Source organism: Myxine glutinosa, chromosome 11, assembly GCF_964187855.1.
Source record: "Myxine glutinosa chromosome 11, kmMyxGlut1.1, whole genome shotgun sequence".
NCBI lineage: Eukaryota > Metazoa > Chordata > Myxini > Myxiniformes > Myxinidae > Myxine > Myxine glutinosa.
In genome coordinates, this window is record NC_136271.1 from 120,780,549 (window position 1) to 120,792,778 (window position 12,230).

The following is a 12,230-nucleotide window of genomic DNA, read 5'->3' on the forward strand; positions in this document are numbered from 1 at the left end:
TACACACAGAGCACCAAAGAAACGTCTTCACCTCCATCTGTACAAAGTAACAATTAACAACTGTGCTTGAACTGCAAGAAAGGGACAACATCAAGCATTCCGATTACTGTCGATGGTTTTGAGACTTTATCGCTGCTAATGGAGAGGATATTGTTGCAGATAGGGCTCCTAGAGACAAAAGGTGGGTAAATGGGGTCGTATAAGACCGAGTACCAAAAGGAATCGCGACAACTTGGGAAAGGAGCAAGCCTCACAACCTGGTCAGCCGGTTTGGACCAATGGCAAAGGTGAGGGGAGGGGCTTGAATTGTCATCCGTGACACCCGTAATTGTATAAAGTTATAAGGGAAGTTATAAAGGCTTTGCTACAAAAGAGATACAGAGGAGAACCTTTAGTGCTCAAAACAGAAAGCTGCACTCTGACAAGCTGTGCAAGGAGCCAAGCCCCGCCTTGTCATGCTGGTGTCACACCCCTCCCCCTCCCCCTCCCTCCACCAGGGTCGTGTCTCTCCTCTGTGCAGTTTCCGGAGCTGTATCTTAGGGCCAGACATTGCTGCCACTACTCTTGCCAAACAACACCATGGGTTTGAGCTTGGCGAACCCTACTGTCTTTGTCGCGAATCCCAGTCTTTACTGTCTGAGGCCTGAAGACTTCGTGCATTCAGAAAGTATTCAGACCCCTTCACTTTTTTCACATTTTGTTATGTTGCAGCCTTATGCTGAAATCGTTTATATTAATTTTTTCCCTCATCAATCTACACTCAATACCCCAAACAAAGACAAAGAGAAAACAGGATTTTAGAAAGTTTTGCAAATTTATTAAAAATAAAAAACTGAAATATCACATTTACATAAGTATTCAGACCCTTTGCGATGACAAAAATATTTTGGTATCCACATATGTATTTCTTTAGTTTGCATTGGAACAAAACAAAAAAAAAAGTTGAAAAAACTACTAAATCTTAGCTGATTCCACACAGAAATCCTAAAATGGCCTGAACAATATTATTGTCACCTTTTAGAAATTGTTAGAAATAATTAGATTGCAAGCAGGTGATTCTCCTTTACTTTGGAATTGAACTCACCTGTGGTGAGTTGCAGGTGCCTGCAATATAAAAATCAATCACTCAACCAGTTTGCATGGAGAAAAGAGTCATTCTGCTGTTTTGTGTCACCATGTGTACCACAATGAGCATGGAGAAAAGAAAGAAAACCAAAGAATTGTCTGAGGAGGTCAGACACAAGATTGTAGCCAAGCATGGACAATCTCAAGGCTACAAGTCCATCTCCAGAGACCTTGATGTTCCCTGTGTCCACCATATGCAATGTTAGCAGGAAGTTTAAGGCCTATGGACCTGTAGCCAACCTCCAAGGATGTAGCCACAAGAGAAATCTTGATCAAATATTGCAGCAAAGGATTGTTTGAATGGCGGAGAAAGCACCGCAATCAACTGCCAAACAGATTCAAGCTGACCTTCAGACACAAGGTACAACAGTTTCAACTCACACCATCCGTCGCCAACTTGATGAAAGGCGGTTCCATGGCAGGAGACCCAGGAGGACCCCACTGCTGAGAGAGCGACATAATAAAGCTTGACTGGAGTTTGCGAAAACACACCCGAACAAGCCAAAATCCTTTTGGGAGAATGTCCTGTGGACAGATGAGACCAAATTAGAGCTTTTTGGTAAAGCACATCATCTTTATGTTTATGGAAAACAAAATGCCACCTTCAAAGAAAAGAACATCTTCCCTACAGTCAAACATGGAGGAGGTTCAGTGATGTTTGGGGTTGCTGTGCTGCCTCTGGCACTGGGTGCCTTGAATGTGTGCATGAAATCAGGAGATTACCAAGGCATTTTGAGCGCAATGTTCAACCCAGTGTCAGAAAGCTGGGTCTCCATGGAAGGTCATGGGTCTTGCAGCAGGACAATGACCCCAAACACACTCAAAAAGCACCCAGGAATGGTTCAAGACAAAATGCTGGACTGTTCTGAAGTGGCCAGCAATGTATCTCGATCTAAATCCCATTGAACACCTGTGGGGAGATCTGAAAACAGCAGTTGGGAGAAGGCACCCTTCAAATCTGGGAGAACTGGAGCAGTTTGCACAATAAGAGTGGGCCAAACTGCCAGTAGAGAGGTGGAGGAAGTTCATTCTTGGCTATAGGAATCGCTTGACTGCAGTTATTTTGTCCAAAGGCTGTGCTACCAAATATTAAGTCTGGGGTGTCAATAATTTTGTCAATGCCATTTCTTTTTATTTTCTGATTTAAAAGGATATATTAAGCTTTGAATCCAAAACAAAGGTTTTGTAATAACAGTGAAATAAAGAATTGTGGAGACCAAATACTTTTGTCAATTTCAACTTATTTTTTAGAGAAAATTGTGAGTTGTTTGAAAAAAGTGCAAGGGTGCCAATATTTTTTGGCCACGACTGTGTATGTATGTATAATTGTATATATATATTGTTGCGGATCACGGGTTCGTCGACGTGTATATATATATATATATATATATATACACAAAGAATTAAGTTAAGCACCCCCCCCGTTTTTTTACAACCTCGCACATTACAAGTTTGTTGTCGTCAAAACAGTGTAATATACCCATGATATTGCTATATTTTCTGGAGAAGTGATATTATGGTCACATAAAAACATAACAATCATGCCGTTTTCAATATTTTATTCTGAATAATTTAAGGTGAAATTTTTTGGGAATTTTAGGCATATTTTCACCTCAATTTAAGTATGGAGCTATAGGTCCATCACGGACAGTGTGGATGACGTTTATGTTTTCTAACGTACAGTCATTGTTCTGAGAAGACCTCTAGCGATCTTTGCGTCAATAACGTGTGTAGGACCCACGTGATCGGATCACTGACTCAACCAATCACTTTTTTTCACTTTGATCACTCAATTTCATCAATGGATAATTGCTAATGTCATACCAATCATTATTTGATCTCACATACCTTAGAATATATGCCAATGTATACATATACACAAAGAATATATATTAGGGGGTGCTTACCTTAATTCGTTGTGTAGGGGTGCTTAACTTAATTCTTTGTGTATATATATATATATATATATATATATATATATATATATATATATATATATATATATATATATGTATATTGTTGCGGATCCCGGGTTCGTCGACGTACTAAGGGGGGTTTAAGCCCTGCTCCCCCTCGAACTCCGGGTCCACGAGGATGCCAACCACAACTACTGTACTCGTGGTGGACGCATTGCTGAGCAATTCCAGCTGCCGAGCCCACAGCTGCGCGTGGAAGGGTTAACGGTCACAACCCGAATACCTTTGGACACACGCAGCCGTGAGAACGGGGGCTGAACCCCGCACGAGTCATGCGGATTCTTGACGCCGAGCAGTTGTGCGTCGCGTAACTCGTGCCGATGACACTATCGAACCCGATCGAGCGGTTTTAATTCGGGGCGATGCTAGGTCAATATGGGAAAGGACAATGACGACCAGGTTGGAAACCAAACACAGGATTTATTCACAATATTTACAGAAACGGGCACAGTAAAGAATCTTCACGGCCTTACGTATGTTCCCAGACAAGGGCCCTCATTCATTCGGGGAAGAGAGAGGAAGAGGGGAATGCACCAGAAGCGCGGCCACTTCGTGCAGCTCGCCCGGATGGGCTCGGTCGTGCAGTTAGTGCGAATGGGCTCGTTGGACGGAAGCCCCAAGAATCGCTCCAACCTAGGACACCACAGCCGGAGATGATCGCAGCAGGGACGACGATCAATGCCGTGCACGTAGCAGGAACCAGAGGAGCATGCGGGATGCAGGAGCCAGCGAGCGAGGGAGAGTATAGCAGGAGACCAGCGCGCGCGTCAGAGAGAGCAGGAACCCAGCAAGAGAGAGAGCGGGAGTCTGGGCCAGGTTTAAAAACCCCCCGAAACCCCACTCGAATGTTCCATGGGCCTCCATTGGCTGCCTGGGGTCACATTTCGTGACAGCCCCTCAGTGGTCACCCTCGGCCACTCCCTTTAGCTCCCATTGGTGACAGCTCATTGGCCACGCCCTCGGCCACTCCCTTTAGCTCCCATTGGCTGCTCACTGCTCCTCCTTGGCCACTCCCTTTAGCTCCTCCTTCGGGCCTGCAAGGCCTGACCTCGTCCCATGACGAGGCACTTTAGGCTTCGATGAGGCCTACTATTATCCTGCCTGGCTCAACGCATATCAATGCATCCTAACACCGGAAAGGGGACTATGCTTTACATTTAATAAGAAATAACTAACTATACGAGGCTACATGTTGTGGTGTAACTAGCTATGGGGGGGGGGGGGGGGGGGGTTGCCTTTATTCCACAAAACCGCAACAATATATATATATATATATATATATATATACAGACTTGGCATTTAATATGGAATATTTTTTTTGTAGGGGTGAACTTACTTTTCAAGATGTCTTAGAACCAAAAGTTCATTGGAATTATGTTGAAATTATTCGAGATTTTGTTAATGTGACCTTTAAAAGAAACAAAAACCACATTTGACATTTCGAAGCAAATAAATTGATCCTTGAAAGTGATGTAAACTGATATCGAACTCAATTCACGGACAGTACTGTGTTAAACTTCTGTGCGTTTTCCAAAAGTATCTCTTTATTTTGCACATTAGCTAAAAACAATTTTTAACAGAAACAAAAGTTAAATTACGACTGGGATTACGGACAGTAAAATTACAGTTCAGTACTTCGTGTAACCCCCACGAGCATTCAGGAGAGCACGTACACGTTTAGGCATGCTGTTCATGAGATTTGCCAAGGTTTGGACAGGAATCGCTTGCCATGCAGTTACAATAGCCTGCTGCAATTCACGCACAGAGGCAGGCTGCTGGTCCAAGTTGTCGATTTGACGCGTTAATTCTGCCCACAAGTTCTCTTTCGGATTCATATCCGGGGACATGGCAGGCCACTCCATATGCTCTACACCACGGTCAGCAAGAAAGTGTTGGATCATGCGAGCACGATGAGGCCGTGCATTGTCATCTTGGAAGACAAAATTTCCTCGAAAGGCTGCACGAACAAATGGAAGCAATGTTTCTTCCAGAATGGCCCTGTGCTTGAACTGGTTCAGGTTTCCATTTTGAACAACCAGGTCAGTTTTGCCCCCTGCATGAAAAGCAGCCCAAACGGTCAACCCACCACCTCCAGCTTGGACTCTTGGCACTATACATGTATACAATCTTCGTTGTAGGCTTCATGCACTTGTTTGCGCACTCGGACGCGGCCATCTTGACGATAGACCAGAAATCTAGACTCGTCACTGAAGATCACGTGATTCCAGTGTCCTGGCTGCCATTGACGGTGCTTTCTGGCCCACTGCAATCGGCACTGGTGGTGTTGTCTGGTCAGACGTGGCTTTCTCAGGGGACGCCTGGCACGATAGCCTGCTTGAACCAGTCGTTGGTTGACTAGCCTTCTGGATACAGGCACATTTGTCAGTTGCTGCCACTCAGCCCTAAGCCGATTAGCTGACTTGGTACGGCCATTGCGGACTAACCGGTGCAGCTGGCAATCATCCCTCCTTGTGGTTCTGCGGGGACGTCCTGACCTCAGTATTGGAGTAGGGACACCCCTCTGAGCATTTCGCTTCAGGATCTTTGACACCTGACCTTGAGTGATGCCATACTGCCGAGCAATAGCACACTGTTTCATGCCGGAATTTCGTAAAGCCACCACTAAATGACAAACAGCATTGTCGAGTTGACGGACCATCTCCAGGGGAAGCGGCAATAACTTTTGTAGACGTGCACAGTTGTTTTCCACTAATCGAGAACGCAACAACCCTTATATACCCGATTGTGAAGCCAATCGTCAAATGTACCTGTCCGTACATTTTGCCACGCCACCTGTGATATAATCCTGTTATTGACTTCTTGCTGCGACAGACACTCAGCGACATGGTTCTTTTAACAAAGAAATCACCGAAGCGTAAAAGAAACTCACCAGATTGATATACCGAGTTCAGAAAGTAAACCCAAGTCAAGAAAAAAAAAATATTCCATATTAAATGCCAAGTCTGTATATATATATATATATACATATGTGGCGGACACGAAAGCCCACTGGCGTGGTGACATCATTCCGCGCACCAAGTGGGCGGCGGCCACGCCCGAGGGGTAGGCGTGGCCTCAGGATATACACCGGGTGCGCAGCCCGGAGCGCGCCAGTGCTACAGTGACCTCTTTGGAATAAAGAACTATAAACTCACCGCGTTGTCCGCTTCCTCCTTGGTAGCAAGTCACGCGCGTAGTACCACGTGCTTCATTGGTGACCTCCGACATTCGAGTCAGCCGTCGCTGACTCCCCGAAACCGCCGCAACAATGGCTACCAACGCGGTCTCCATCAAGCTCCCCGAATTCTGGGAATCACAAGCCGAAGTTTGGTTCCTGCAGGCGGAAGCCCAGTTCCGACTTCGAGGCATCACGGTGGACGAGACAATGTACTGCCACGTGGTCTCCGCCCTCGGGCCCGGCACGGCCACCTGCGTCGTATCGGTCCTAAGGAATCCACCTGCCGACGGCAAGTACGAGGCGGTTAAGCGTCTCCTCCTCGCCACGTTCGGCCTTACGGTGGACGCACGGGCCGATCGCCTCTTGGGCCTCCCCGAGATCGGGGACACGTGACCGTCGGTCCATATGGACCATATGCTGGCGCTCATGGGCGACGAAACCCCGAACGCTCTATTCTGGGCGTTGTTTCGACGCCAGCTGCCAGCACAAGTCCGCCTCGCTTTGGCTGGTTCCGCGTTAACGGAACCCCGTGCGCTCGCTACTGAGGCCGACAAATACTACGCGGTTTTGGACACGCAGGCGAGTCTTGGTGCGGTTGCGGCTCCCGAGGCTCCCGATGCACCGCACCTCGTGTCCACCGTCACGCCCCGCCCCCCACCACCACCACCACCACCGCCGCCGTGAAGAAAACCGTGGCCTCCGACGCCGCAGCTGCCCGCCTGTTGTTCCTTCCACACCACGTTCGGTCACGAGGCTCGGCAGTGTCGCCCGCCGGCCGCCGTGCTCATTCGGCAGGTCGGGAAATGGGCGAGCCGGCGCTCGGTGGCAACGGTGAGCGTCGGCAATTCCAACAGCCTGCTGTACATAACAGACACCTTGCCCGGGCGCCGTTACCTGTGCGATACGGGAGCGCAGGTGAGTGTCGTTCCTGCCGGTACGTCCGACAAGCACAACGCGGGCCGGGACCCCGCGCTGCTTGCGGCCAATGGTATGTCTATACACACGTATGGAAAACGCTGTCTCTCCCTGCGGTTCGGAGGTCAGGTTTTCCGTTGGTCGTTCGTTTTGGCCGACGTGCCCATGGCCCTGCTCGGCGCGGACTTCTTATGTGCTAATGGATTACTGGTCGATGTAAAGTGCAGAAGGCTTGTCCAGGCTGAGACGTTCAGCTCGCTCGCGTGTGCGCTGCCCGGCTCGTTGAGCAGCTCACAGAGCGGCTCATCGAGCGGCTCGCCGAGCGGCTTGCTGAGCGGTTCCATTCCGGCCAGGTTCATCTGTACGCTTCCGGCAGCGGACGAATTCGCCCGCCTCCTCGCGGGTTTTCCGGCCCTCACGCGGCCGACCTTCTCGGCGGGGACCGTCAAGCACGGGGTGGAACACCACATCCCCACCGCCGGGCCACCGGTCTACGCCCGGGCACGCCGCCTCGAGCCGACGAAGCTCGCGGTAGCGAAAGCGGAGTTCGCTACGCTGGAGCGGCTCGGCATCGTGCGGCGCTCCGAGAGCGCGTGGGCATCCCCGCTCCACATCGTGCCCAAGCCCGGCAGGGGATGGCGACCGTGTGGGGACTACCGGCGCCTCAACGCCGCCACCACCCCCGACCGCTACCCCGTCCCCCACATTCAGGACTTTTCCGCCCGCTTGGCGAATATGTCCTTCTTTTCAAAGGTGGACCTCGTGTGCGGCTACCATCAGGACCCTGTCAGGCCGGAGGACATCCCGAAGACGGCTGTCATCACACCATTCGGGCTTTTCGAATTCCTTCGGATGCCCTTCGGTTTGAAAAATGCGGCTCAGGCGTTCCAGCGCCTCATGGACAGCGTCTTGTGCGGCTTGGATTTTTTGTACGTCTACTTGGACGACATCCTCGTCGCCAGCGCGTCCCATGAAGAGCACCTACACCATCTCCGCACGCTCTTCGAACGTCTGGGCCAGCACGGCCTGATCGTGAACCCCGCCAAGTGCCGGTTCGTTGTTGCTGAAATCGACTTTTTGGGGCACCGCGTCACCAGTGTTACGTGGTCCTCCCGGTGACTACCTGGTCTCGGTGACCCCCGGACCGTGAGAGGAACTCCGCCAGAAAGATTTATTATGTATGCGCTTTCGTAACGCAATCAATATGAATTCCAACCAAGAAAAAACCCCACACCAAGGATCCGGAATAATCAAGGATATATTCCCCGAGCAATCAACCATCAACAATCAGCAATCAATAGTACAAAGAGGTAAACTCATCTACATTAACTCTAAGATGGCCATCTTATACATTCCTCACGTGAGCCCCACTCCCGACTCCCTCCGTGGTCAATGTCTCTCACAATGTCTCCGTACTCCTGTAGTTCGATCTCCGCACGTGGGCGGTTGAACGAACCCTTCCTGACGTGCTTTCACCGGGCACGTCCCGTACCGGGAACAACGGCTGCAGCGCGCACCTCCTGGCCAAGCAAAGCGGGTAATGTAAAGCAGGCAAAGCAACACGCGGCTTGCCCAGCGTGCGCGGCCCAAGGTGCGACCCGTACGCGGCCTTGTAGACGGCGAGGCGAACTGTGCCAGCTGCTTGGTTCCGTGCACGAACCCCCAGTGACTTGACGTGTCAAAGGGTAGTTACACGTCCCGGTAACTCCTCTCGCCAGACAGGCTTTGAAACGCCGATTCTCTTACGTTGCTCAATCGATACCGCTCGCGTCCGAGCTTGGCGAGGAAGAAGAAGAATCGTCGCGTCTCCAGGACCTCGTGTCTTTTCTCCTTCCGTTTCCGGTCTCCTTTTTCTCAGAAGGGCTCCTGACCCTTTAATCACAACAACCTTTAATCGACTACACATTGATAAGCAAAGCCCTGAATAGTAATTCACATACATTCACATAAATATGTAACACCAGGCACGGGGCCGTCCCCCTACCGGCCAAGGTGGAGGCGGTGAAGGGGTTTCCGCGCCCCCGCATGATCAAGGGGCTCCAGGAGTTCCGGGGCATGGTAAACTTTTACCATCGGTTCCTGCCCCGCATCGCCCAGCTCCTGCGCCCCTTACACGAGGCCCTTCGAGGGAAGCCGGGCAAAGGTGACGTTACCTGGACCGAGCAGATGGACGCGGCGTTCTCGGGCGCGAAGCTCGCCTTGGCCAACGCCACCATGCTCGCGCACCCGGCGCTCGATGCACCGATCGCCCTCACCTCTGACGCCCCGGACTACGCGGTGGGCGCGGTGTACGAGCAATGGGTGCATGGAGCTTGGCAACCGCTGGCGTTCTTCAGCCAGCAGCTTCACCCGCCCGAACGCCGTTACAGCACCTTCGACCGCGAGTTGCTTGGGCTTCACCTGGACGTCAGGCACTTCCGCCATCTGCTCGAGGGCCGTGCGTTCACGGCCTTCGTCGACCACAAGCCGCTGGTTTTCGCGATGGGCAAGGTCGCCGAACCGTGGTCGGCCCGGCAACAGCGTCACCTCAGGGCCGTGTCCGAGTACACGACGGACATCCGGCACGTCGCGGGAAAGGACAACCCGGTGGCTGATTGCCTTTCCCGGGCCGTCGCCCACGCAGTCCACCTTGGCATCGACTATGCCCGGATGGCAGCGGACCAGGCCGCCGACCCCGGGGTCCAGGCCCTGCGGACCGCCGTCACGGGCCTCCGCGTCACCAAGGTGCCCTTCAACGGCGCGGGCATGGCCCTTGTTTGCGACGTCTCCCTCGGGCGGCCGCGCCCCATCGTGCCCGCAGGCTGGCAGCGCCAGATTTTTGACGCCATCCACGGCCTGTCCCACCCGGGCACGAGGGCCTCCCAGCGGTTGGTCGCCGACAAGTTTGTCTGGCATGGCCTCCGGAAGGCCGTCCGCGGCTGGGCCAGGACGTGCCTCGCGTGCCAGCGCGCAAAGGTGCACCGACACACCCAGGCCCCCTTGGCCCCGTTTACGGTGTCGGTTCGACCACGTTCACGTGGACCTGGTGGGACCTCTGCCCCCCTCGCGGGGTTTCACCCATGTCCTCACCATGGTGGACCGCACCACCCGGTGGCCGGAGGCCGTGCCTTTGGCGGCGACGGCGGCGGCAGACGTCGCGCAGGCGTTCATCGCCACCTGGGTCACCCAGTTCGGCGCCCCCTCAGACATCTCGTCCGACCGCGGCCCCCAGTTCACCTCGGAGCTCTGGGCCGCGGTCGCGCGGGGGCTCGGGGTCCAGCTGCACCGAACCACGGCATACCACCCCCAGGCCAACGGCCTGTGCGAGCGATTCCACCGCTCGTTGAAGGCCGCGCTCCGGGCCACCCTCCGCGACGGTGGCTGGGTCGACAGGCTCCCCTGGGTCCTGCTGGGCCTCCGGACGGCGCCCAAGGAGGACCTGCGCGCATCCGCGGCAGAGTTGGTCTTTGGACAACCGCTGCGGGTGCCGGGCGAGTTCCTCCCCGACCCCACGGCACCTTGGTCCGCGGCGCAGGAGCGTTCTGCGCTGCAGGAGACCGCCTGGAGGTTCGCCCCGGTGCCGACAGCGCACCACGGGCACCCTCCTACACACGTCGCCCCGGAGCTTCGCACCGCGGAGTACGTCTTCGTCCGGCACGACGCCCACCGGACACCACTGCGGCCCCCGTACGACGGGCCTTTCCGCATGCTGGAGACCGGGGTGAAACATTTCACACTGGACATCGGCGGCACTCCTGACCGGGTCTCCATAGACCGCCTCAAGCCGGCCCACCTCGACGTGGACCACCCACCACCGGTGGCTCGGCCCCCGCGTCGGGGCTGCCCCCCTGCGGGCGGACCCTGGCACCGCCCAGCCCCGCAGGCACGCCGCCCCCCGGTCCGGCACCCATCCCGGGTACAGCCGGGGGCATCCAACCTGGCATCCCTGCACCCCGGACGCCGCCGGTCGCCAGAGGGCGCTTCGGCCGGCTCATCCGTTTGCCCCACAAACTGGCCCTCCAGGTGCGCGGGAATTCTGGGGGGGCGCGTGTGGCGGACACGAAAGCCCACTGGCGTGGTGACATCATTCCGCGCACCAAGTGGGCGGCGGCCATGCCCGAGGGGTAGGCGTGGCCTCAGGATATACACCGGACGCGCAGCCCGGAGCGCGCCAGTGCTACAGTGACCTCTTTGGAATAAAGAACTATAAACTCACCGCGTTGTCCGCTTCCTCCTTGGTAGCAAGTCACGCGCATAGTACCGCGTGCTTCACATATATATATATATATATATATATATATATATATATATATATATATATATATATATATATATATATATATATATATATATATATATATCATGGCCCGGTCAACCCATGTAAGTACGTCTATTAATTACGTACCGTTTGAATGTGAATACAGTATTGTACTGTACTTCTGCAACCTTTTTAATAACATCATATTGGACTGTAAGTATGTATATTGATTACATATTGCCATGTCCGAGGCTCTCATTTACATAGTATACCTCAGAGCCGAGATATTTCGTTTCGGGATCTGGCCAAGCAAGCAGTCTCTTATTGCACTGTTCTATAAATTATTTTACTTTACCGTTCCCCAAGGATCATTCAATTGGGCCGAAATCGACGGCAAACGTACATGAAAAGCAGATGTCTCAAATCAAAGGACACAAACAGGTAAATGGAAACACTCAAACTTGCATACAACTAGGGCATTGCCCGTACTATATCTATATCTAAAATTATATCCCCCCCCTCTATTTACATGAAATGGTTTGGTCCAAAGCGAACGGCTTCCGGAGTTTGGTAAAGAAATCGCCATCGCGTGCACAAACGCGCAGGAAAGCGAATGAATCGCAAATTCGTTTTTATTAGTTTTAAAACATAGTTTAACGCCAACATAGCGCCAACATAGTTTGCAAACGTGAAATAAATGAATACGCTCTCAAATGTGCCGTCCGAGGCAGCGTGTGTTCGGCACGTTCGGCACACGCGATAACTCGCTGCTCGCTGATTGGTTGAATCGTTTTTTGGA

General features: G+C 52.5%; 1 long non-coding RNA gene across 3 annotated transcripts in view; it reads left to right on the plus strand.

Moving 5' to 3' along the window:
* Positions 1 to 12,230, plus strand: part of LOC144888330 (uncharacterized) — a 140,171-nt gene that overhangs the window by 71,930 nt on the left and 56,011 nt on the right. Inside the window, exon 3 of one of the 3 annotated variants that reach the window (XR_013620925.1) lies at positions 498 to 2,343. The exons of the other annotated variants lie outside the window; for them this stretch is intronic. This is a non-coding gene — a long non-coding RNA (uncharacterized LOC144888330). Of the gene's footprint in view, positions 1 to 497; positions 2,344 to 12,230 lie in introns of those variants that run through there. 3 annotated transcript variants of the gene reach the window in all.